Source organism: Mercurialis annua, linkage group LG3 (genome assembly GCF_937616625.2).
Source record: "Mercurialis annua linkage group LG3, ddMerAnnu1.2, whole genome shotgun sequence".
Taxonomy (NCBI): Eukaryota; Viridiplantae; Streptophyta; class Magnoliopsida; order Malpighiales; family Euphorbiaceae; genus Mercurialis; species Mercurialis annua.
The window spans coordinates 16,192,616-16,212,919 of NC_065572.1; the positions used below are offsets into that span (position 1 = coordinate 16,192,616).

The following is a 20,304-nucleotide window of genomic DNA, read 5'->3' on the forward strand; positions in this document are numbered from 1 at the left end:
CCATATATACCTTACCCAGATCAATACCGGTGCGCACGTAGTCCTAATGATGCCCATTAGGTAGCATGTTCCAACTAGAAGCCATAATATAAAAACAGTTCGAAATATACGTACAGTATATATTTAATATTAAAATAACAATTTACTTAATAAAGCGGTAAATAGTAAATACAAACTCACTGCTTGCTAATCCACTTGAATACCGGCAAGCAACTAATCCTGGTTCGCCTCTGAAGCACGAACAGTAGACGGGTCTAGACAAATAAAATAATTATTAAAAACAGACCCTAACTCTAGAGAGTACTAGACACCACATAGGACTAGCACAAATAACATGTCGGAATAAACAATCCAAGGCACACACAAATAATTCACATTAGATAATAAAGCCCAATTAATAATAGTCTATTGAGTTCTCACTTAAAAATCCAATTTATAAATATTATTTAATAATCTTTAAATAATAAATAATTTCCAAATAGTGGGTTAGCCGAGTTATCACAAACTACCAAGCTAACCTCACTTGTCGGGTGACCCAAGTCTAACCCGAATCAAAACGTTTATCAAATATAAATCCAAGTTTATATTTATAAAATAAATTAACAAAATAATAATCCATTTTAAAAGCGGAACTCAATAACTTCAAATGCAAGTAACCCAAGTTACAAACCAAAAATCTAACCATTTTAAATTTATAAAAGTTTAGGGACTAAATTGTACTTTAGTCAATTTGATATCCGAAATCAAATTAATTGCTTTTCTTTATAATTAAAACCAACCATAAAGTTATTAACCAAAAATCCACTTAATTGAGTTATAAACTAAGTTCAGGGGCTAAATTGTAATTTAGCCAATTTCGTGCCAAATTGATATTCAAAAATAAATATAATTACCCGACTAATTATATTAATTTAAGCTATAAAAATTTAACGTATAAAATGTACCCATTTAAAATCAAAGTTATTATCGAAACAAATGAATAAAACTTAAAGGATCAAATAAATTCAAACAAAACATATCAATGATCAAAGTGGCAAAAAGACCATCTTCTTCATTCAAAAGCAGTAACCCGCCAAGCCATGGAAATAAGCCATCAATTCAACTTTTACTTACAGAATCATGAATCTCAATTTAACCAAGCCTTTAATCATAACTCTAAGTATTTACACAATCTCAGAAACGCAATCTTAGGCAACAATCATGAATCAATGTAATACCGAACTAATCTTAACAACGAAACCAAGAACAATCGATTTCCTACGGATCCGAATTGACTACGATCATGACAACAATTTTGATGAAAACCGACTTTAGAATCATTCAAACTAAAGTAATAGAGAGTAAGAATCCATCTAAGGATCTAAGAACAATGGCAGTAACCCAAAAATACTAAGAACAGTTAAGGCAAACAAACAAAACGGAAACCGTACGGCGATTGAAACGAGATTGATTACGTACCGTTTTGCAAAACCGAGATAGGGAAACGTAGGTACGTGAGTCTAGAACGTCTGAGATCAAACGGAATCAATTTCGATCTAGAAACGAACAAGAACGAATCAACTTACGCAAAGCCGTTCAAAAGCAAAATCTGAAATAAAAAGGAATTATAACACTTACTGAACAGCGATCTTTGGAGGATAATTACGGATTCAATACTCAGCGAATGAACAAACAAAAAGCGGCTAGGGTTTTTTTGCAGTGTGATGAAGAATTTCTGTTCAGAAGTCGGCTTAAAATAACGTAGGGAAGTGGGCCGTAAACGAGATCGAAAATGGCTGGGCGGAGGGGTCCAATCTACTGATTGGTTCTCGAACGAGAACAGCCCTTTTGGGCTTGGTTCTCGTTCGAGAACCACCTGGTCTCGAACGAGACCAGGCCCTGAACTGGATTCTCGTTCGAGAATCCAATTTTTCGAACGGGAATTCAGTTATTTCTATTTTTTTTATATTTTGATTAAAAAAATTTAATGGTTAAACCACATATTAACCCACTCACGAACCAACACGAACCCGACCCCAAACCTCGATTTTTATAATTCAAAACGATCGGAAAAGTTGTCGGAAAAACGCTTAAAATTTACGGGGTATTACAAAAAACTATCTTTAAAAGTACGTTTTGGTCCCTGAACTTTTTCCATTATTTCCCGTTTAGTCCCTGACTTGCAGTTGCTCGTTGCTCGTTTTGTTTATCTCTCGGCGCTAATAATAGCAGAAAATGCAGACGCGGACCGCAAAAATGCAAAAACAGGGGTACAATACGAGGACTTCCCAGGAGGTCACCCATCCTAGTACTGCTCTCGCCCAAGCACGTTTAGCTTCGGAGTTCTGATGGGATCCGGTGCATTTGTGCTGGTATGATCGCACCCGTCATACCTTGCACGATCATCGTATATATCTGCTGCGTTGCAACTCAGTCAACCAAAATAAAAACTATCTTTAAAAGTACGTTTTGGTCCCTGAACGTTTTCCATTATTTCCCGTTTAGTCCCTGACTTGCAGTTGCTCGTTGCTCGTTGCTCGTTTTGTTTATCTCTCGGCGCTAATAATAGCAGAAAATGCAGGCGCAGACCGCAAAAATGCAAAGAAGGGGTGCAACACGAGGACTTCCCAGGAGGTCACCCATCCTAGTACTGCTCTCGCTCAAGCATGTTTAGCTTCGGAGTTCTGATGGGATCCGGTGCATTAGTGCTGGTATGATCGCACCCGTCATACCTTGCACGATCATCGTATATATCTGCTGCGTTGCAACTCATTCAACCAAAATAAAAACTATCTTTAAAAGTAGGTTATGGTCCCTGAACGTTTTCCATTATTTCCCGTTTAGTCCCTGACTTGCAGTTGCTCGTTGCTTGTTGCTCGTTTTGTTTATCTCTCGGCGCTAATAATAGCAGAAAATGCAGGCGCGGACCGCAAAAATGCAAAGAAGGGGTGCAACACGAGGACTTCCCAGGAGTTCACCCATCCTAGTACTGCTCTCGCCCAAGCACGTTTAGCTTCGGAGTTCTGATGGGATCCGGTGCATTAGTGCTGGTATGATCGCACCCGTCATACCTTGCACGATCATCGTATATATCTGCTGCGTTGCAACTCATTCAACAAAAATAAAAATTATCTTTAAAAGTACGTTTTGGTCCCTGAACGTTTTCCATTATTTCCCGTTTAGTCCCTGACTTGCAGTTGCTCGTTGCTCGTTGCTCGTTTTCTTTATCTCTCGGCGCTAATAATAGCAGAAAATGCAGGCGCGGACCGCAAAAATGCAAAGAAGGGGTGCAACACGAGGACTTCCCAGGAGGTCACCCATCCTCGTACTGCTCTCGCCAAAGCACGTTTAGCTTCGGAGTACTGATGGGATCCGGTGCATTAGTGCTGGTATGATCGCACCCGTCATACCTTGCACGATCATCGTATATATCTGCTGCGTTGCAACTCATTCAACCAAAATAAAAACTATCTTTAAAAGTACGTTTTGGTCCCTGAACTTATTCCATTGTTTCCCGTTTAGTCCCTGACTTGCAGTTGCTCGTTGCTCGTTTTCTTTATCTCTCGGCGCTAATAATAGCAGAAAATGCAGGCGCGGACCGCAAAAATGCAAAGAAGGGGTGCAACACGAGGACTTCCCAGGAGTTCACCCATCCTAGTACTGCTCTCGCCCAAGCACGTTTAGCTTCAGAGTTCTGATGGGATCCGGTGCATTAGTGCTGGTATGATCGCACCCGTCATACCTTGCACGATCATCGTATATATCTGCTGCGTTGCAACTCATTCAACCAAAATAAAAACTATCTTTAAAAGTAGGTTTTGGTCCCTGAACGTTTTCCATTATTTACCGTTTAGTCCCTGACTTGCAGTTGCTCGTTGCTCGTTGCGTTTATCTCTCGGCGCTAATAATAGCAGAAAATGCAGGCGCGCACAGCAAAAATGCAAAAAAGGGGTGCAACACGAGGACTTCCCAGGAGGTCACCCATCCTAGTACTGCTCTCGCCCAAGCACGTTTTACTTCGGAGTTCTGATGGGATCCGGTGCATTAGTGCTGGTATGATCGCAGCCGTCATACCTTGCACGATCATCGTATGTATCTGCTGCGTTGCAACTCATTCAACCAAAATAAAAACTATCTTTAAAAGTACGTTTTGGTCCCTGAACTTTTTCCATTATTTCCCGTTTAGTCCCTGACTTGCAGTTGCTCGTTGCTCGTTTTGTTTATCTCTCGGCGCTAATAATAGCAGAAAATGCAGGCGCGGACCGCAAAAATGCAAAGAAGGGGTGCAACACGAGGACTTCCCAGGAGGTCACCCATCCTAATACTGCTCTCGCCCAAGCACGTTAAGCTTCAGAGTTTTGATGGGATCCGGTGCATTAGTGCTGGTATGATCGCACACGTCATACCTTGCACGATCATCGTATATATCTGCTGCGTTGCAACTCATTAAACCAAAAGAAAAACTATCTTCAAAAGTACTTTTTGGTCCCTGAACTTTTTCCATTATTTCCCGTTTAGTCCCTGACTTGCAGTTGCTCGTTGCTCGTTGCTCGTTTTGTTTATCTCTCGGCGCTAATAATAGCAGAAAATGCAGGCGCGGACCGCAAAAATGCAAAGAAGGGGTGCAACACGAGGACTTCCCAGGAGGTCACCCATCCTAGTACTGCTCTCGCCCAAGCACGTTAAGCTTCGGAGTTTTGATGGGATCCGGTGCATTAGTGCTGGTATGATCGCACCCGTCATACCTTGCACGATCATCGTATATATCTGCTGCGTTGCAACTCATTCAACCAAAATAAAAACTATCTTTAAAAGTACGTTTTGGTCCCTGAACTTTTTCCATTATTTCCCGTTTAGTCCATGACTTGCAGTTGCTCGTTGCTCGTTGCTCGTTTTGTTTATCTCTCGGCGCTAATAATAGCAGAAAATGCAGGCGCGGACCGCAAAAATGCAAAAAAGGGGTGCAACACGAGGACTTCCCAGGAGGTCACCCATCCTAGTACTGCTTTCGCCCAAGCACGTTTAGCTTCGGAGTTCTGATGGGATCCGGTGCATTAGTGCTGGTATGATCGCACCCGTCATACCTTGCACGATCATCGTATATATCTGCTGCGTTGCAACTCATTCAACCAAAATAAAAACTATCTTTAAAAGTACGTTTTGGTCCCTGAACGTTCTCCATTATTTCCCGTTTAGTCCCTGACTTGCAGTTTCTCGTTGCTTGTTTTCTTTATCTCTCGGCGCTAATAATAGCAGAAAATGCAGGCGCGAACCGCAAAAATGCAAAAAAGGTTTGCAACACGAGGACTTCCAAGGAGGTCACCCATCCTAGTACTGCTCTCGCCCAAGCACGTTTAACTTCGGAGTTCTGATGGGATCTGGTGCATTAGTGCTGGTATGATCGCACCCGTCATACCTTGCACGATCATCGTATATATCTGCTGCGTTGCAACTCATTCAACCAAAATAAAAACTATCTTTAAAAGTATGTTTTGGTCCCTGAACTTTTTCCATTATTTCCCGTTTAGTCCCTGACTTGCAGTTGCTCGTTGCTCGTTTTCTTTATCTCTCGGCGCTAATAATAGCAGAAAATGCAGGCGCGGACCGCAAAAATGCAAAGAAGGGGTGCAACACGAGGACTTCCCAGGAGTTCACCCATCCTAGTACTACTCTCGCCCAAGCACGTTTAGCTTCGGAGTTCTGATGGGATCCGGTGCATTAGTGCTGGTATGATCGCACCCGTCATACCTTGCACGATCATCGTATATATCTGCTGCGTTGCAACTCATTCAACCAAAATAAAAACTATCTTTAAAAGTACGTTTTGGTCCCTGAACTTTTTCCATTATTTCCCGTTTAGTCCCTGACTTGCAGTTGCTCGTTGCTCGTTGCGTTTATCTCTCGGCGCTATTAATATCAGAAAATGCAGGCGCGCACCGCAAAAATTCAAAAAAGGGGTGCAACACGAGGACTTCCTAGGAGGTCACCCATCCTAGTACTGCTCTCGCCCAAGCACGTTTTACTTCGGAGTTCTGATGGGATCCGGTGCATTAGTGCTGGTATGATCACAGCCGTCATACCTTGCACGATCATCGTATGTATCTGCTGCGTTGCAACTCATTCAACCAAAATAAAAACTATCTTTAAAAGTACATTTTGGTCCCTGAACTTTTTCCATTATTTCCCGTTTAGTCCCTGACTTGCAGTTGCTCGTTGCTCGTTGCTCGTTTTGTTTATCTCTCGGCGCTAATAATAGCATAAAATGCAGGCGCGGACCGCAAAAATGCAAAGAAGGGGTGCAACACGAGGACTTCCCAAGAGGTCACCCATCCTAGTACTGCTCTCGCCCAAGCACGTTAAGCTTCGGAGTTTTGATGGGATCCGGTGCATTAGTGCTGGTATGATCGCACCCGTCATACCTTGCACGATCATCGTATATATCTGCTGCGTTGCAACTCATTCAACCAAAATAAAAACTATCTTTATAAGTACGTTTTGGTCCCTGAACTTTTTCCATTATTTCCCGTTAAGTCCCTGACTTGCAGTTGCTCGTTGCTCGTTGCTCGTTTTGTTTATCTCTCGGCGCTAATAATAGCAGAAAATGCAGGCGCGGACCGCAAAAATGCAAAAAAGGGGTGCAACACGAGGACTTCCCAGGAGTTCACCCATCCTAGTACTGCTTTCGCCCAAGCACGTTTAACTTCGGAGTTCTGATGGGATCCGGTGCATTAGTGCTGGTATGATCGCACCCGTCATACCTTGCACGATCATCGTATATATCTGCTGCGTTGCAACTCATTCAACCAAAATAAAAACTATCTTTAAAAGTACGTTTTGGTCCCTGAACTTATTCCATTGTTTCCCGTTTAGTCCCTGACTTGCAGTTGCTCGTTGCTCGTTTTCTTTATCTCTCGGCGCTAATAATAGCAGAAAATGCAGGCGCGGACCGCAAAAATGCAAAGAAGGGGTGCAACACGAGGACTTCCCAGGAGTTCACCCATCCTAGTACTGCTCTCGCCCAAGCACGTTTAGCTTCGGAGTTCTGATGGGATCCGGTGCATTAGTGCTGGTATGATCGCACCCGTCATACCTTGCACGATCATCGTATATATCTGCTGCGTTGCAACTCATTCAACCAAAATAAAAACTATCTTTAAAAGTAGGTTTTGGTCCCTGAACGTTTTCCATTATTTACCGTTTAGTCCCTGACTTGCAGTTGCTCGTTGCTCGTTGCGTTTATCTCTCGGCGCTAATAATAGCAGAAAATGCAGGCGCGCACAGCAAAAATGCAAAAAAGGGGTGCAACACGAGGACTTCCCAGGAGGTCACCCATCCTAGTACTGCTCTCGCCCAAGCACGTTTTACTTCGGAGTTCTGATGGGATCCGGTGCATTAGTGCTGGTATGATCGCAGCCGTCATACCTTGCACGATCATCGTATGTATCTGCTGCGTTGCAACTCATTCAACCAAAATAAAAACTATCTTTAAAAGTACGTTTTGGTCCCTGAACTTTTTCCATTATTTCCCGTTTAGTCCCTGACTTGCAGTTGCTCGTTGCTCGTTTTGTTTATCTCTCGGCGCTAATAATAGCAGAAAATGCAGGCGCGGACCGCAAAAATGCAAAGAAGGGGTGCAACACGAGGACTTCCCAGGAGGTCACCCATCCTAATACTGCTCTCGCCCAAGCACGTTAAGCTTCAGAGTTTTGATGGGATCCGGTGCATTAGTGCTGGTATGATCGCACACGTCATACCTTGCACGATCATCGTATATATCTGCTGCGTTGCAACTCATTAAACCAAAAGAAAAACTATCTTCAAAAGTACTTTTTGGTCCCTGAACTTTTTCCATTATTTCCCGTTTAGTCCCTGACTTGCAGTTGCTCGTTGCTCGTTGCTCGTTTTGTTTATCTCTCGGCGCTAATAATAGCAGAAAATGCAGGCGCGGACCGCAAAAATGCAAAGAAGGGGTGCAACACGAGGACTTCCCAGGAGGTCACCCATCCTAGTACTGCTCTCGCCCAAGCACGTTAAGCTTCGGAGTTTTGATGGGATCCGGTGCATTAGTGCTGGTATGATCGCACCCGTCATACCTTGCACGATCATCGTATATATCTGCTGCGTTGCAACTCATTCAACCAAAATAAAAACTATCTTTAAAAGTACGTTTTGGTCCCTGAACTTTTTCCATTATTTCCCGTTTAGTCCATGACTTGCAGTTGCTCGTTGCTCGTTGCTCGTTTTGTTTATCTCTCGGCGCTAATAATAGCAGAAAATGCAGGCGCGGACCGCAAAAATGCAAAAAAGGGGTGCAACACGAGGACTTCCCAGGAGGTCACCCATCCTAGTACTGCTTTCGCCCAAGCACGTTTAGCTTCGGAGTTCTGATGGGATCCGGTGCATTAGTGCTGGTATGATCGCACCCGTCATACCTTGCACGATCATCGTATATATCTGCTGCGTTGCAACTCATTCAACCAAAATAAAAACTATCTTTAAAAGTACGTTTTGGTCCCTGAACGTTCTCCATTATTTCCCGTTTAGTCCCTGACTTACAGTTGCTCGTTGCTTGTTTTCTTTATCTCTCGGCGCTAATAATAGCAGAAAATGCAGGCGCGAACCGCAAAAATGCAAAAAAGGTTTGCAACACGAGGACTTCCCAGGAGGTCACCCATCCTAGTACTGCTCTCGCCCAAGCACGTTTAACTTCGGAGTTCTGATGGGATCTGGTGCATTAGTGCTGGTATGATCGCACCCGTCATACCTTGCACGATCATCGTATATATCTGCTGCGTTGCAACTCATTCAACCAAAATAAAAACTATCTTTAAAAGTATGTTTTGGTCCCTGAACTTTTTCCATTATTTCCCGTTTAGTCCCTGACTTGCAGTTGCTCGTTGCTCGTTTTCTTTATCTCTCGGCGCTAATAATAGCAGAAAATGCAGGCGCGGACCGCAAAAATGCAAAGAAGGGGTGCAACACGAGGACTTCCCAGGAGTTCACCCATCCTAGTACTACTCTCGCCCAAGCACGTTTAGCTTCGGAGTTCTGATGGGATCCGGTGCATTAGTGCTGGTATGATCGCACCCGTCATACCTTGCACGATCATCGTATATATCTGCTGCGTTGCAACTCATTCAACCAAAATAAAAACTATCTTTAAAAGTACGTTTTGGTCCCTGAACTTTTTCCATTATTTCCCGTTTAGTCCCTGACTTGCAGTTGCTCGTTGCTCGTTGCGTTTATCTCTCGGCGCTAATAATAGCAGAAAATGCAGGCGCGCACCGCAAAAATTCAAAAAAGGGGTGCAACACGAGGACTTCCTAGGAGGTCACCCATCCTAGTACTGCTCTCGCCCAAGCACGTTTTACTTCGGAGTTCTGATGGGATCCGGTGCATTAGTGCTGGTATGATCACAGCCGTCATACCTTGCACGATCATCGTATGTGTCTGCTGCGTTGCAACTCATTCAACCAAAATAAAAACTATCTTTAAAAGTACATTTTGGTCCCTGAACTTTTTCCATTATTTCCCGTTTAGTCCCTGACTTGCAGTTGCTCGTTGCTCGTTGCTCGTTTTGTTTATCTCTCGGCGCTAATAATAGCATAAAATGCAGGCGCGGACCGCAAAAATGCAAAGAAGGGGTGCAACACGAGGACTTCCCAAGAGGTCACCCATCCTAGTACTGCTCTCGCCCAAGCACGTTAAGCTTCGGAGTTTTGATGGGATCCGGTGCATTAGTGCTGGTATGATCGCACCCGTCATACCTTGCACGATCATCGTATATATCTGCTGCGTTGCAACTCATTCAACCAAAATAAAAACTATCTTTAAAAGTACGTTTTGGTCCCTGAACTTTTTCCATTATTTCCCGTTAAGTCCCTGACTTGCAGTTGCTCGTTGCTCGTTGCTCGTTTTGTTTATCTCTCGGCGCTAATAATAGCAGAAAATGCAGGCGCGGACCGCAAAAATGCAAAAAAGGGGTGCAACACGAGGACTTCCCAGGAGTTCACCCATCCTAGTACTGCTTTCGCCCAAGCACGTTTAACTTCGGAGTTCTGATGGGATCCGGTGCATTAGTGCTGGTATGATCGCACCCGTCATACCTTGCACGATCATCGTATATATCTGCTGCGTTGCAACTCATTCAACCAAAATAAAAACTATCTTTAAAAGTACGTTTTGGTCCCTGAACTTTTTCCATTATTTCCCGTTTAGTCCCTGACTTGCAGTTGCTCGTTGCTCGTTTTCTTTATCTCTCGGCGCTAATAATAGCAGAAAATACAGGCGCGGACCGCAAAAATGCAAAGAAGGGGTGCAACACGAGGACTTCCCAGGAGTTCACCCATCCTAGTACTGCTCTCGCCCAAGCACGTTTAGCTTCGGAGTTCTGATGGGATCCGGTGCATTAGTGCTGGTATGATCGCACCCGTCATACCTTGCACGATCATCGTATATATCTGCTGCGTTGCAACTCATTCAACTAAAATAAAAACTATCTTTAAAAGTACGTTTTGGTCCCTGAACGTTTTCCATTATTTCCCGTTTAGTCCCTGACTTGCAGTTGCTCGTTGCTCGTTGCGTTTATCTCTCGGCGCTAATAATAGCAGAAAATGCAGGCGCGCACCGCAAAAAATTCAAAAAAGGGGTGCAACACGAGGACTTCCTAGGAGGTCACCCATCCTAGTACTGCTCTCGCCCAAGCACGTTTTACTTCGGAGTTCTGATGGGATCCGGTGCATTAGTGCTGGTATGATCACAGCCGTCATACCTTGCACGATCATCGTATGTATCTGCTGCGTTGCAACTCATTCAACCAAAATAAAAACTATCTTTAAAAGTACGTTTTGGTCCTTGAACTTTTTCCATTATTTCCCGTTTAGTCCCTGACTTGCAGTTGCTCGTTGCTCGTTGCTCGTTTTGTTTATCTCTCGGCGCTAATAATAGCATAAAATGCAGTCGCGGACCGCAAAAATGCAAAGAAGGGGTGCAACACGAGGACTTCCCAGGAGGTCACCCATCCTAGTACTGCTCTCGCCCAAGCACGTTAAGCTTAGGAGTTTTGATGGGATCCGGTGCATTAGTGCTGGTATGATCGCACCCGTCATACCTTGCACGATCATCGTATATATCTGCTGCGTTGCAACTCATTCAACCAAAATAAAAACTATCTTTAAAAGTACGTTTTGGTCCCTGAACTTTTTCCATTATTTCCTGTTTAGTCCCTGACTTGCAGTTGCTCATTGCTCGTTGCTCGTTTTGTTTATCTCTCGGCGCTAATAATAGCAGAAAATGCAGGCGCGGACCGCAAAAATGCAAAGAAGGGGTGCAACACGAGGACTTCCCAGGAGGTCACCCATCCTAGTACTGCTCTCGCCCAAGCACGTTTAACTTCGGAGTTCTGATGGGATCCGGTGCATTAGTGCTGGTATGATCGCACCCGTCATACCTTGCACGATCATCGTATATATCTGCTGCGTTACAACTCATTCAACCAAAATAAAAACTATGTTTAAAAGTACGTTTTGGTCCCTGAACGTTTTCCATTATTTCCCGTTTAGTCCCTGACTTGCAGTTGCTCGTTGCTCGTTTTCTTTATCTCTCGGCGCTAATAATAGCAGAAAATGCAGGCGCTGACCGCAAAAATGCAAAGAAGGGGTGCAACACGAGGACTTCCCAGGAGTTCACCCATCCTAGTACTGCTCTCGCCCAAGCACGTTTAGCTTCGGAGTTCTGATGGGATCCGGTGCATTAGTGCTGGTATGATCGCACCCGTCATACCTTGCACGATCATCGTATATATCTGCTGCGTTGCAACTCATTCAACCAAAATAAAAACTATCTTTAAAAGTACGTTTTGGTCCCTGAACTTTTTCCATTATTTCCCGTTTAGTCCCTGACTTGCAGTTGCTCGTTGCTCGTTGCGTTTATCTCTCGGCGCTAATAATAGCAGAAAATGCAGGCGCGCACCGCAAAAAATTCAAAAAAGGGGTGCAACACGAGGACTTCCTAGGAGGTCACCCATCCTAGTACTGCTCTCGCCCAAGCACGTTTTACTTCGGAGTTCTGATGGGATCCGGTGCATTAGTGCTGGTATGATCACAGCCGTCATACCTTGCACGATCATCGTATGTATCTGCTGCGTTGCAACTCATTCAACCAAAATAAAAACTATCTTCAAAAGTACGTTTTGGTCCCTGAACTTTTTCCATTATTTCCCGTTTAGTCCCTGACTTGCAGTTGCTCGTTGCTCGTTGCTCGTTTTGTTTATCTCTCGGCGCTAATAATAGCATAAAATGCAGGCGCGGACCGCAAAAATGCAAAGAAGGGGTGCAACACGAGGACTTCCCAAGAGGTCACCCATCCTAGTACTGCTCTCGCCCAAGCACGTTAAGCTTCGGAGTTTTGATGGGATCCGGTGCATTAGTGCTGGTATGATCGCACCCGTCATACCTTGCACGATCATCGTATATATCTGCTGCGTTGCAACTCATTCAACCAAAATAAAAACTATCTTTAAAAGTACGTTTTGGTCCCTGAACTTTTTCCATTATTTCTCGTTAAGTCCCTGACTTGCAGTTGCTCGTTGCTCGTTGCTCGTTTTGTTTATCTCTCGGCGCTAATAATAGCAGAAAATGCAGGCGCGGACCGCAAAAATGCAAAAAAGGGGTGCAACACGAGGACTTCCCAGGAGTTCACCCATCCTAGTACTGCTTTCGCCCAAGCACGTTTAACTTCGGAGTTCTGATGGGATCCGGTGCATTAGTGCTGGTATGATCGCACCCGTCATACCTTGCACGATCATCGTATATATCTGCTGCGTTGCAACTCATTCAACCAAAATAAAAACTATCTTTAAAAGTACGTTTTGGTCCCTGAACTTTTTCCATTATTTCCCGTTTAGTCCCTGACTTGCAGTTGCTCGTTGCTCGTTTTCTTTATCTCTCGGCGCTAATAATAGCAGAAAATACAGGCGCGGACCGCAAAAATGCAAAGAAGGGGTGCAACACGAGGACTTCCCAGGAGTTCACCCATCCTAGTACTGCTCTCGCCCAAGCACGTTTAGCTTCGGAGTTCTGATGGGATCCGGTGCATTAGTGCTGGTATGATCGCACCCGTCATACCTTGCACGATCATCGTATATATCTGCTGCGTTGCAACTCATTCAACTAAAATAAAAACTATCTTTAAAAGTACGTTTTGGTCCCTGAACGTTTTCCATTATTTCCCGTTTAGTCCCTGACTTGCAGTTGCTCGTTGCTCGTTGCGTTTATCTCTCGGCGCTAATAATAGCAGAAAATGCAGGCGCGCACCGCAAAAAATTCAAAAAAGGGGTGCAACACGAGGACTTCCTAGGAGGTCACCCATCCTAGTACTGCTCTCGCCCAAGCACGTTTTACTTCGGAGTTCTGATGGGATCCGGTGCATTAGTGCTGGTATGATCACAGCCGTCATACCTTGCACGATCATCGTATGTATCTGCTGCGTTGCAACTCATTCAACCAAAATAAAAACTATCTTTAAAAGTACGTTTTGGTCCCTGAACTTTTTCCATTATTTCCCGTTTAGTCCCTGACTTGCAGTTGCTCGTTGCTCGTTGCTCGTTTTGTTTATCTCTCGGCGCTAATAATAGCATAAAATGCAGTCGCGGACCGCAAAAATGCAAAGAAGGGGTGCAACACGAGGACTTCCCAGGAGGTCACCCATCCTAGTACTGCTCTCGCCCAAGCACGTTAAGCTTCGGAGTTTTGATGGGATCCGGTGCATTAGTGCTGGTATGATCGCACCCGTCATACCTTGCACGATCATCGTATATATCTGCTGCGTTGCAACTCATTCAAACAAAATAAAAACTATCTTTAAAAGTACGTTTTGGTCCCTGAACTTTTTCCATTATTTCCTGTTTAGTCCCTGACTTGCAGTTGCTCATTGCTCGTTGCTCGTTTTGTTTATCTCTCGGCGCTAATAATAGCAGAAAATGCAGGCGCGGACCGCAAAAATGCAAAGAAGGGGTGCAACACGAGGACTTCCCAGGAGGTCACCCATCCTAGTACTGCTCTCGCCCAAGCACGTTTAACTTCGGAGTTCTGATGGGATCCGGTGCATTAGTGCTGGTATGATCGCACCCGTCATACCTTGCACGATCATCGTATATATCTGCTGCGTTACAACTCATTCAACCAAAATAAAAACTATGTTTAAAAGTACGTTTTGGTCCCTGAACGTTTTCCATTATTTCCCGTTTAGTCCCTGACTTGCAGTTGCTCGTTGCTCGTTTTCTTTATCTCTCGGCGCTAATAATAGCAGAAAATGCAGGCGCGGACCGCAAAAATGCAAAGAAGGGGTGCAACACGAGGACTTCCCAGGAGTTCACCCATCCTAGTACTGCTCTCGCCCAAGCACGTTTAGCTTCGGAGTTCTGATGGGATCCGGTGCATTAGTGCTGGTATGATCGCACCCGTCATACCTTGCACGATCATCGTATATATCTGCTGCGTTGCAACTCATTCAACCAAAATAAAAACTATCTTTAAAAGTACGTTTTGGTCCCTGAACTTTTTCCATTATTTCCCGTTTAGTCCCTGACTTGCAGTTGCTCGTTGCTCGTTGCGTTTATCTCTCGGCGCTAATAATAGCAGAAAATGCAGGCGCGCACCGCAAAAAATTCAAAAAAGGGGTGCAACACGAGGACTTCCTAGGAGGTCACCCATCCTAGTACTGCTCTCGCCCAAGCACGTTTTACTTCGGAGTTCTGATGGGATCCGGTGCATTAGTGCTGGTATGATCACAGCCGTCATACCTTGCACGATCATCGTATGTATCTGCTGCGTTGCAACTCATTCAACCAAAATAAAAACTATCTTCAAAAGTACGTTTTGGTCCCTGAACTTTTTCCAATATTTCCCGTTTAGTCTCTTACTTGCAGTTGCTCGTTGCTCGTTGCTCGTTTTGTTTATCTCTCGGCGCTAATAATAGCATAAAATACAGTCGCGGACCGCAAAAATGCAAAGAAGGGGTGCAACACGAGGACTTCCCAGGAGGTCACCCATCCTAGTACTGCTCTCGCCCAAGCACGTTAAGCTTCGGAGTTTTGATGGGATCCGGTGCATTAGTGCTGGTATGATCGCACCCGTCATACCTTGCATGATCATCGTATATATCTGCTGCGTTGCAACTCATTCAACCAAAATAAAAACTATCTTTAAAAGTACGTTTTGGTCCCTGAACGTTTTCCATTATTTCCCGTTTAGTCCCTGACTTGCAGTTGCTCGTTGCTCGTTGCGTTTATCTCTCGGCGCTAATAATAGCAGAAAATGCAGGCGCGCACCGCAAAAAATTCAAAAAAGGGGTGCAACACGAGGACTTCCTAGGAGGTCACCCATCCTAGTACTGCTCTCGCCCAAGCACGTTTTACTTCGGAGTTCTGATGGGATCCGGTGCATTAGTGCTGGTATGATCGCAGCCGTCATACCTTGCACGATCATCGTATGTATCTGCTGCGTTGCAACTCATTCAACCAAAATAAAAACTATCTTTAAAAGTACGTTTTGGTCCCTGAACTTTTTCCATTATTTCCCGTTTAGTCCCTGACTTGCAGTTGCTCGTTGCTCGTTGCTCGTTTTGTTTATCTCTCGGCGCTAATAATAGCATAAAATGCAGTCGCGGACCGCAAAAATGCAAAGAAGGGGTGCAACACGAGGACTTCCCAGGAGGTCACCCATCCTAGTACTGCTCTCGCCCAAGCACGTTAAGCTTCGGAGTTTTGATGGGATCCGGTGCATTAGTGCTGGTATGATCGCACCCGTCATACCTTGCACGATCATCGTATATATCTGCTGCGTTGCAACTCATTCAACCAAAATAAAAACTATCTTTAAAAGTACGTTTTGGTCCCTGAACTTTTTCCATTATTTCCCGTTTAGTCCCTGACTTGCAGTTGCTCGTTGCTCGTTTTCTTTATCTCTCGGCGCTAATAATAGCAGAAAATACAGGCGCGGACCGCAAAAATGCAAAGAAGGGGTGCAACACGAGGACTTCCCAGGAGTTCACCCATCCTAGTACTGCTCTCGCCCAAGCACGTTTAGCTTCGGAGTTCTGATGGGATCCGGTGCATTAGTGCTGGTATGATCGCACCCGTCATACCTTGCACGATCATCGTATATATCTGCTGCGTTGCAACTCATTCAACTAAAATAAAAACTATCTTTAAAAGTACGTTTTGGTCCCTGAACGTTTTCCATTATTTCCCGTTTAGTCCCTGACTTGCAGTTGCTCGTTGCTCGTTTTCTTTATCTCTCGGCGCTAATAATAGCAGAAAATGCAGGCGCGGACCGCAAAAATGCAAAGAAGGGGTGCAACACGAGGACTTCCCAGGAGTTCACCCATCCTAGTACTGCTCTCGCCCAAGCACGTTTAGCTTCGGAGTTCTGATGGGATCCGGTGCATTAGTGCTGGTATGATTGCACCCGTCATACCTTGCACGATCATCGTATATATCTGCTGCGTTGCAACTCATTCAACCAAAATAAAAACTATCTTTAAAAGTACGTTTTGGTCCCTGAACTTTTTCCATTATTTCCCGTTTAGTCCCTGACTTGCAGTTGCTCGTTGCTCGTTGCGTTTATCTCTCGGCGCTAATAATAGCAGAAAATGCAGGCGCGCACCGCAAAAAATTCAAAAAAGGGGTGCAACACGAGGACTTCCTAGGAGGTCACCCATCCTAGTACTGCTCTCGCCCAAGCACGTTTTACTTCGGAGTTCTGATGGGATCCGGTGCATTAGTGCTGGTATGATCACAGCCGTCATACCTTGCACGATCATCGTATGTATCTGCTGCGTTGCAACTCATTCAACCAAAATAAAAACTATCTTCAAAAGTACGTTTTGGTCCCTGAACTTTTTCCAATATTTCCCGTTTAGTCTCTGACTTGCAGTTGCTCGTTGCTCGTTGCTCGTTTTGTTTATCTCTCGGCGCTAATAATAGCATAAAATACAGTCGCGGACCGCAAAAATGCAAAGAAGGGGTGCAACACGAGGACTTCCCAGGAGGTCACCCATCCTAGTACTGCTCTCGCCCAAGCACGTTAAGCTTCGGAGTTTTGATGGGATCCGGTGCATTAGTGCTGGTATGATCGCACCCGTCATACCTTGCATGATCATCGTATATATCTGCTGCGTTGCAACTCATTCAACCAAAATAAAAACTATCTTTAAAAGTACGTTTTGGTCCCTGAACTTTTTCCATTATTTCCTGTTTAGTCCCTGACTTGCAGTTGCTCGTTGCTCGTTGCTCGTTTTGTTTATCTCTCGGCGCTAATAATAGCAGAAAATGCAGGCGCGGACCGCAAAAATGCAAAGAAGGGGTGCAACACGAGGACTTCCCAGGAGGTCACCCATCCTAGTACTGCTCTCGCCCAAGCACGTTTAACTTCGGAGTTCTGATGGGATCCGGTGCATTAGTGCTGGTATGATCGCAGCCGTCATACCTTGCACGATCATCGTATCTATCTGCTGCGTTACAACTCATTCAACCAAAATAAAAACTATGTTTAAAAGTACGTTTTGGTCCCTGAACGTTTTCCAATATTTCCCGTTTAGTCTCTGACTTGCAGTTGCTCGTTGCTCGTTGCTCGTTTTGTTTATCTCTCGGCGCTAATAATAGCATAAAATGCAGTCGCGGACCGCAAAAATGCAAAGAAGGGGTGCAACACGAGGACTTCCCAGGAGGTCACCCATCCTAGTACTGCTTTCGCACAAGCACGTTTAACTTCGGAGTTCTGATGGGATCCGGTGCATTAGTGCTGGTATGATCGCACCCGTCATACCTTGCACGATCATCGTATATATCTGCTGCGTTGCAACTCATTCAACCAAAATAAAAACTATCTTTAAAAGTACGTTTCGGTCCCTGAACTTTTTCCATTATTTCCCGTTTAGTCCCTGACTTGCAGTTGCTCGTTGCTCGTTGCTCGTTTTGTTTATCTCTCGGCGCTAATAATAGCAGAAAATGCAGGCGCGGACCGCAAAAATGCAAAGAAGGGGTGCAACACGAGGACTTCCCAAGAGGTCACCCATCCTAGTACTGCTTTCGCCCAAGCACGTTAAGCTTCGGAGTTCTGATGGGATCCGGTGCATTAGTGCTGGTATGATCGCACCCGTCATACCTTGCACGATCATCGTATATATCTGCTGCGTTGCAACTCATTCAACCAAAATAAAAACTATCTTTAAAAGTACGTTTTGGTCCCTGAACGTTTTCCATTATCTCCCGTTTAGTCCCTGACTTGCAGTTGCTCGTTGCTCGTTGCTCGTTTTGTTTATCTCTCGGCGCTAATAATAGCAGAAAATGCAGGCGCGGACCGCAAAAATGCAAAGAAGGGGTGCAACACGAGGACTTCCCAGGAGGTCACCCATCCTAGTACTGCTTTCGCACAAGCACGTTTAACTTCGGAGTTCTGATGGGATCTGGTGCATTAGCGCTGGTATGATCGCACCCGTCATACCTTGCACGATCATCGTATATATCTGCTGCGTTGCAACTCATTCAACCAAAATAAAAACTATCTTTAAAAGTACGTTTTGGTCCCTGAACTTTTTCCATTATTTCCCGTTTAGTCCCTGACTTGTAGTTGATCGTTGCTCGTTGCTCGTTTTCTTTATCTCTCGGCGCTAATAATAGCAGAAAATGCAGGCGCGGACCGCAAAAATGCAAAGAAGGGGTGCAACACGAGGACTTCCCAGGAGGTCACCCATCCTCGTACTGTTCTCGCCAAAGCACTTTTAGCTTCGGAGTACTGATGGGATCCGGTGCATTAGTGCTGGTATGATCGCACCCGTCATACCTTGCACGATCATCGTATATATCTGCTGCGTTGCAACTCATTCAACCAAAATAAAAACTATCTTTAAAAGTACGTTTTGGTCCCTGAACTTTTTCCATTATTTCCCGTTTAGTCCCTGACTTGCAGTTGCTCATTGCTCGTTGCTCGTTTTGTTTATCTCTCGGCGCTAATAATAGCAGAAAATGCAGGCGCGGACCGTAAAAATGCAAAGAAGGGGTGCAACACGAGGACTTCCCAGGAGTTCACCCATCCTAGTACTGCTCTCGCCCAAGCACGTTTAGCTTCGGAGTTCTGATGGGATCCGGTGCATTAGTGCTGGTATGATCGCACCCGTCATACCTTGCACGATCATCGTATATATCTGCTGCGTTGCAACTCATTCAACCAAAATAAAAACTATCTTTAAAAGTACGTTTTGGTCCCTGAACTTTTTCCATTATTTCCCGTTTAGTCCCTGACTTGCAGTTGATCGTTGCTCGTTGCTCGTTTTGTTTATCTCTCGGCGCTAATAATAGCAGAAAATGCAGGCGCGGACCGCAAAAATGCAAAAAAGGTTTGCAACACGAGGACTTCCCAGGAGTTCACCCATCCTAGTACTGCTCTCGCCCAAGCACGTTTAGCTTCGGAGTTCTGATGGGATCCGGTGCATTAGTGCTGGTATGATCGCACCCGTCATACCTTGCACGATCATCGTATATATCTGCTGCGTTGCAACTCATTCAACCAAAATAAAAACTATCTTTAAAAGTACGTTTTTGTCCCTGAACTTTTTCCATTATTTCCCGTTTAGTCCCTGACTTGCAGTTGCTCGTTGCTCGTTGCGTTTATCTCTCGGCGGTAATAATAGCAGAAAATGCAGGCGCGCACCGCAAAAATGCAAAAAAGGGGTGCAACACGAGGACTTCCCAGGAGGTCACCCATCCTAGTACTGCTCTCGCCCAAGCACGTTTTACTTCGGAGTTCTGATGGTATCTGGTGCATTAGTGCTGGTATGATCGCACCCGTCATACCTTGCACGATCATCGTATGTTTCTGCTGCGTTGCAACTCATTCAACCAAAATAAAATCTATCTTTAAAAGTACGTTTTGGTCCCTGAACTTTTTCCATTATTTCCCGTTTAGTCCCTGACTTGTAGTTGCTCGTTGCTCGTTTTGTTTATCTCTCGGCGCTAATAATAGCAAAACATGCAGGCGCGGACCGCAAAAATGCAAAGAAGGGGTGCAACACGAGGACTTCCCAGGAGGTCACCCATCCTAGTACTAGTACTGCTCTCGCCCAAGCACGTTAAGCTTCGGAGTTCTGATGGGATCCGGTGCATTTGTGCTGGTATGATCGCACCCGTCATACCTTGCACGATCATCGTATATATCTGCTGCGTTGCAACTCATTCAACCAAAATAAAAACTATCTTTAAAAGTACGTTTTGGTCCCTGAACTTTTTCCATTATTTCCCGTTTAGTCCCTGACTTGCAGTTGCTCGTT

General features: G+C 44.7%; 53 non-coding genes and 1 pseudogene across 53 annotated transcripts; all 54 read right to left on the minus strand.

Moving 5' to 3' along the window:
• Positions 1–2,246: 2,246 nt before the first annotated feature.
• LOC126675701 (5S ribosomal RNA) lies at positions 2,247–2,365 on the minus strand. Its single transcript, XR_007639899.1, has one exon. It is a non-coding gene; the product is annotated as a 5S ribosomal RNA (ribosomal RNA).
• A 220-nt stretch (positions 2,366–2,585) lies between these two features.
• On the minus strand, positions 2,586–2,704 carry LOC126675815 (5S ribosomal RNA). The gene has a single exon (XR_007640006.1). It is a non-coding gene; the product is annotated as a 5S ribosomal RNA (ribosomal RNA).
• Positions 2,705–2,924: 220 nt separating this feature from the next.
• On the minus strand, positions 2,925–3,043 carry LOC126675737 (5S ribosomal RNA). Its single transcript, XR_007639933.1, has one exon. It is a non-coding gene; the product is annotated as a 5S ribosomal RNA (ribosomal RNA).
• A 220-nt stretch (positions 3,044–3,263) lies between these two features.
• On the minus strand, positions 3,264–3,382 carry LOC126675903 (5S ribosomal RNA). Its single transcript, XR_007640089.1, has one exon. It is a non-coding gene; the product is annotated as a 5S ribosomal RNA (ribosomal RNA).
• A 213-nt stretch (positions 3,383–3,595) lies between these two features.
• LOC126675817 (5S ribosomal RNA) lies at positions 3,596–3,714 on the minus strand. The gene has a single exon (XR_007640008.1). It is a non-coding gene; the product is annotated as a 5S ribosomal RNA (ribosomal RNA).
• A 213-nt stretch (positions 3,715–3,927) lies between these two features.
• On the minus strand, positions 3,928–4,046 carry LOC126675726 (5S ribosomal RNA). Its single transcript, XR_007639922.1, has one exon. It is a non-coding gene; the product is annotated as a 5S ribosomal RNA (ribosomal RNA).
• Positions 4,047–4,259: 213 nt separating this feature from the next.
• LOC126675932 (5S ribosomal RNA) lies at positions 4,260–4,378 on the minus strand. The gene has a single exon (XR_007640116.1). It is a non-coding gene; the product is annotated as a 5S ribosomal RNA (ribosomal RNA).
• A 220-nt stretch (positions 4,379–4,598) lies between these two features.
• On the minus strand, positions 4,599–4,717 carry LOC126675848 (5S ribosomal RNA). Its single transcript, XR_007640037.1, has one exon. It is a non-coding gene; the product is annotated as a 5S ribosomal RNA (ribosomal RNA).
• A 220-nt stretch (positions 4,718–4,937) lies between these two features.
• On the minus strand, positions 4,938–5,056 carry LOC126675682 (5S ribosomal RNA). Its single transcript, XR_007639880.1, has one exon. It is a non-coding gene; the product is annotated as a 5S ribosomal RNA (ribosomal RNA).
• A 213-nt stretch (positions 5,057–5,269) lies between these two features.
• Positions 5,270–5,388, minus strand: LOC126675863 (5S ribosomal RNA). Its single transcript, XR_007640051.1, has one exon. It is a non-coding gene; the product is annotated as a 5S ribosomal RNA (ribosomal RNA).
• A 213-nt stretch (positions 5,389–5,601) lies between these two features.
• On the minus strand, positions 5,602–5,720 carry LOC126675684 (5S ribosomal RNA). The gene has a single exon (XR_007639882.1). It is a non-coding gene; the product is annotated as a 5S ribosomal RNA (ribosomal RNA).
• A 213-nt stretch (positions 5,721–5,933) lies between these two features.
• Positions 5,934–6,052, minus strand: LOC126675826 (5S ribosomal RNA). Its single transcript, XR_007640016.1, has one exon. It is a non-coding gene; the product is annotated as a 5S ribosomal RNA (ribosomal RNA).
• Positions 6,053–6,272: 220 nt separating this feature from the next.
• LOC126675866 (5S ribosomal RNA) lies at positions 6,273–6,391 on the minus strand. Its single transcript, XR_007640054.1, has one exon. It is a non-coding gene; the product is annotated as a 5S ribosomal RNA (ribosomal RNA).
• Positions 6,392–6,611: 220 nt separating this feature from the next.
• LOC126675822 (5S ribosomal RNA) lies at positions 6,612–6,730 on the minus strand. The gene has a single exon (XR_007640012.1). It is a non-coding gene; the product is annotated as a 5S ribosomal RNA (ribosomal RNA).
• Positions 6,731–6,943: 213 nt separating this feature from the next.
• LOC126675738 (5S ribosomal RNA) lies at positions 6,944–7,062 on the minus strand. The gene has a single exon (XR_007639934.1). It is a non-coding gene; the product is annotated as a 5S ribosomal RNA (ribosomal RNA).
• A 213-nt stretch (positions 7,063–7,275) lies between these two features.
• LOC126675727 (5S ribosomal RNA) lies at positions 7,276–7,394 on the minus strand. The gene has a single exon (XR_007639923.1). It is a non-coding gene; the product is annotated as a 5S ribosomal RNA (ribosomal RNA).
• A 213-nt stretch (positions 7,395–7,607) lies between these two features.
• Positions 7,608–7,726, minus strand: LOC126675933 (5S ribosomal RNA). The gene has a single exon (XR_007640117.1). It is a non-coding gene; the product is annotated as a 5S ribosomal RNA (ribosomal RNA).
• A 220-nt stretch (positions 7,727–7,946) lies between these two features.
• On the minus strand, positions 7,947–8,065 carry LOC126675849 (5S ribosomal RNA). Its single transcript, XR_007640038.1, has one exon. It is a non-coding gene; the product is annotated as a 5S ribosomal RNA (ribosomal RNA).
• A 220-nt stretch (positions 8,066–8,285) lies between these two features.
• On the minus strand, positions 8,286–8,404 carry LOC126675683 (5S ribosomal RNA). Its single transcript, XR_007639881.1, has one exon. It is a non-coding gene; the product is annotated as a 5S ribosomal RNA (ribosomal RNA).
• A 213-nt stretch (positions 8,405–8,617) lies between these two features.
• Positions 8,618–8,736, minus strand: LOC126675794 (5S ribosomal RNA). Its single transcript, XR_007639986.1, has one exon. It is a non-coding gene; the product is annotated as a 5S ribosomal RNA (ribosomal RNA).
• Positions 8,737–8,949: 213 nt separating this feature from the next.
• On the minus strand, positions 8,950–9,068 carry LOC126675685 (5S ribosomal RNA). The gene has a single exon (XR_007639883.1). It is a non-coding gene; the product is annotated as a 5S ribosomal RNA (ribosomal RNA).
• A 213-nt stretch (positions 9,069–9,281) lies between these two features.
• Positions 9,282–9,400, minus strand: LOC126675827 (5S ribosomal RNA). The gene has a single exon (XR_007640017.1). It is a non-coding gene; the product is annotated as a 5S ribosomal RNA (ribosomal RNA).
• Positions 9,401–9,620: 220 nt separating this feature from the next.
• Positions 9,621–9,739, minus strand: LOC126675867 (5S ribosomal RNA). Its single transcript, XR_007640055.1, has one exon. It is a non-coding gene; the product is annotated as a 5S ribosomal RNA (ribosomal RNA).
• Positions 9,740–9,959: 220 nt separating this feature from the next.
• Positions 9,960–10,078, minus strand: LOC126675824 (5S ribosomal RNA). Its single transcript, XR_007640014.1, has one exon. It is a non-coding gene; the product is annotated as a 5S ribosomal RNA (ribosomal RNA).
• A 213-nt stretch (positions 10,079–10,291) lies between these two features.
• Positions 10,292–10,410, minus strand: LOC126675741 (5S ribosomal RNA). The gene has a single exon (XR_007639936.1). It is a non-coding gene; the product is annotated as a 5S ribosomal RNA (ribosomal RNA).
• A 214-nt stretch (positions 10,411–10,624) lies between these two features.
• LOC126675828 (5S ribosomal RNA) lies at positions 10,625–10,743 on the minus strand. The gene has a single exon (XR_007640018.1). It is a non-coding gene; the product is annotated as a 5S ribosomal RNA (ribosomal RNA).
• Positions 10,744–10,963: 220 nt separating this feature from the next.
• Positions 10,964–11,082, minus strand: LOC126675924 (5S ribosomal RNA). Its single transcript, XR_007640109.1, has one exon. It is a non-coding gene; the product is annotated as a 5S ribosomal RNA (ribosomal RNA).
• Positions 11,083–11,302: 220 nt separating this feature from the next.
• LOC126675805 (5S ribosomal RNA) lies at positions 11,303–11,421 on the minus strand. The gene has a single exon (XR_007639996.1). It is a non-coding gene; the product is annotated as a 5S ribosomal RNA (ribosomal RNA).
• Positions 11,422–11,634: 213 nt separating this feature from the next.
• Positions 11,635–11,753, minus strand: LOC126675742 (5S ribosomal RNA). The gene has a single exon (XR_007639937.1). It is a non-coding gene; the product is annotated as a 5S ribosomal RNA (ribosomal RNA).
• Positions 11,754–11,967: 214 nt separating this feature from the next.
• Positions 11,968–12,086, minus strand: LOC126675829 (5S ribosomal RNA). Its single transcript, XR_007640019.1, has one exon. It is a non-coding gene; the product is annotated as a 5S ribosomal RNA (ribosomal RNA).
• A 220-nt stretch (positions 12,087–12,306) lies between these two features.
• LOC126675869 (5S ribosomal RNA) lies at positions 12,307–12,425 on the minus strand. Its single transcript, XR_007640056.1, has one exon. It is a non-coding gene; the product is annotated as a 5S ribosomal RNA (ribosomal RNA).
• A 220-nt stretch (positions 12,426–12,645) lies between these two features.
• LOC126675825 (5S ribosomal RNA) lies at positions 12,646–12,764 on the minus strand. Its single transcript, XR_007640015.1, has one exon. It is a non-coding gene; the product is annotated as a 5S ribosomal RNA (ribosomal RNA).
• Positions 12,765–12,977: 213 nt separating this feature from the next.
• LOC126675743 (5S ribosomal RNA) lies at positions 12,978–13,096 on the minus strand. Its single transcript, XR_007639938.1, has one exon. It is a non-coding gene; the product is annotated as a 5S ribosomal RNA (ribosomal RNA).
• Positions 13,097–13,310: 214 nt separating this feature from the next.
• LOC126675830 (5S ribosomal RNA) lies at positions 13,311–13,429 on the minus strand. Its single transcript, XR_007640020.1, has one exon. It is a non-coding gene; the product is annotated as a 5S ribosomal RNA (ribosomal RNA).
• A 220-nt stretch (positions 13,430–13,649) lies between these two features.
• On the minus strand, positions 13,650–13,768 carry LOC126675850 (5S ribosomal RNA). The gene has a single exon (XR_007640039.1). It is a non-coding gene; the product is annotated as a 5S ribosomal RNA (ribosomal RNA).
• A 220-nt stretch (positions 13,769–13,988) lies between these two features.
• Positions 13,989–14,107, minus strand: LOC126675922 (5S ribosomal RNA). The gene has a single exon (XR_007640107.1). It is a non-coding gene; the product is annotated as a 5S ribosomal RNA (ribosomal RNA).
• Positions 14,108–14,320: 213 nt separating this feature from the next.
• Positions 14,321–14,439, minus strand: LOC126675744 (5S ribosomal RNA). Its single transcript, XR_007639939.1, has one exon. It is a non-coding gene; the product is annotated as a 5S ribosomal RNA (ribosomal RNA).
• Positions 14,440–14,653: 214 nt separating this feature from the next.
• Positions 14,654–14,772, minus strand: LOC126675831 (5S ribosomal RNA). The gene has a single exon (XR_007640021.1). It is a non-coding gene; the product is annotated as a 5S ribosomal RNA (ribosomal RNA).
• A 220-nt stretch (positions 14,773–14,992) lies between these two features.
• LOC126675851 (5S ribosomal RNA) lies at positions 14,993–15,111 on the minus strand. The gene has a single exon (XR_007640040.1). It is a non-coding gene; the product is annotated as a 5S ribosomal RNA (ribosomal RNA).
• A 214-nt stretch (positions 15,112–15,325) lies between these two features.
• LOC126675787 (5S ribosomal RNA) lies at positions 15,326–15,444 on the minus strand. The gene has a single exon (XR_007639980.1). It is a non-coding gene; the product is annotated as a 5S ribosomal RNA (ribosomal RNA).
• A 220-nt stretch (positions 15,445–15,664) lies between these two features.
• On the minus strand, positions 15,665–15,783 carry LOC126675853 (5S ribosomal RNA). The gene has a single exon (XR_007640041.1). It is a non-coding gene; the product is annotated as a 5S ribosomal RNA (ribosomal RNA).
• A 213-nt stretch (positions 15,784–15,996) lies between these two features.
• On the minus strand, positions 15,997–16,115 carry LOC126675745 (5S ribosomal RNA). Its single transcript, XR_007639940.1, has one exon. It is a non-coding gene; the product is annotated as a 5S ribosomal RNA (ribosomal RNA).
• Positions 16,116–16,328: 213 nt separating this feature from the next.
• On the minus strand, positions 16,329–16,447 carry LOC126675755 (5S ribosomal RNA). The gene has a single exon (XR_007639950.1). It is a non-coding gene; the product is annotated as a 5S ribosomal RNA (ribosomal RNA).
• Positions 16,448–16,661: 214 nt separating this feature from the next.
• LOC126675832 (5S ribosomal RNA) lies at positions 16,662–16,780 on the minus strand. Its single transcript, XR_007640022.1, has one exon. It is a non-coding gene; the product is annotated as a 5S ribosomal RNA (ribosomal RNA).
• A 220-nt stretch (positions 16,781–17,000) lies between these two features.
• LOC126675854 (5S ribosomal RNA) lies at positions 17,001–17,119 on the minus strand. Its single transcript, XR_007640042.1, has one exon. It is a non-coding gene; the product is annotated as a 5S ribosomal RNA (ribosomal RNA).
• Positions 17,120–17,339: 220 nt separating this feature from the next.
• On the minus strand, positions 17,340–17,458 carry LOC126675649 (5S ribosomal RNA). Its single transcript, XR_007639849.1, has one exon. It is a non-coding gene; the product is annotated as a 5S ribosomal RNA (ribosomal RNA).
• A 220-nt stretch (positions 17,459–17,678) lies between these two features.
• On the minus strand, positions 17,679–17,797 carry LOC126675816 (5S ribosomal RNA). Its single transcript, XR_007640007.1, has one exon. It is a non-coding gene; the product is annotated as a 5S ribosomal RNA (ribosomal RNA).
• A 220-nt stretch (positions 17,798–18,017) lies between these two features.
• On the minus strand, positions 18,018–18,136 carry LOC126675839 (5S ribosomal RNA). The gene has a single exon (XR_007640028.1). It is a non-coding gene; the product is annotated as a 5S ribosomal RNA (ribosomal RNA).
• A 220-nt stretch (positions 18,137–18,356) lies between these two features.
• Positions 18,357–18,475, minus strand: LOC126675907 (5S ribosomal RNA). Its single transcript, XR_007640093.1, has one exon. It is a non-coding gene; the product is annotated as a 5S ribosomal RNA (ribosomal RNA).
• A 220-nt stretch (positions 18,476–18,695) lies between these two features.
• Positions 18,696–18,814, minus strand: LOC126675914 (5S ribosomal RNA). The gene has a single exon (XR_007640100.1). It is a non-coding gene; the product is annotated as a 5S ribosomal RNA (ribosomal RNA).
• A 220-nt stretch (positions 18,815–19,034) lies between these two features.
• LOC126675746 (5S ribosomal RNA) lies at positions 19,035–19,153 on the minus strand. The gene has a single exon (XR_007639941.1). It is a non-coding gene; the product is annotated as a 5S ribosomal RNA (ribosomal RNA).
• Positions 19,154–19,373: 220 nt separating this feature from the next.
• LOC126675878 (5S ribosomal RNA) lies at positions 19,374–19,492 on the minus strand. Its single transcript, XR_007640065.1, has one exon. It is a non-coding gene; the product is annotated as a 5S ribosomal RNA (ribosomal RNA).
• A 213-nt stretch (positions 19,493–19,705) lies between these two features.
• Positions 19,706–19,824, minus strand: LOC126675871 (5S ribosomal RNA). The gene has a single exon (XR_007640058.1). It is a non-coding gene; the product is annotated as a 5S ribosomal RNA (ribosomal RNA).
• Positions 19,825–20,037: 213 nt separating this feature from the next.
• LOC126675931 (5S ribosomal RNA) lies at positions 20,038–20,162 on the minus strand (annotated as a pseudogene).
• Positions 20,163–20,304: the final 142 nt, after the last annotated feature.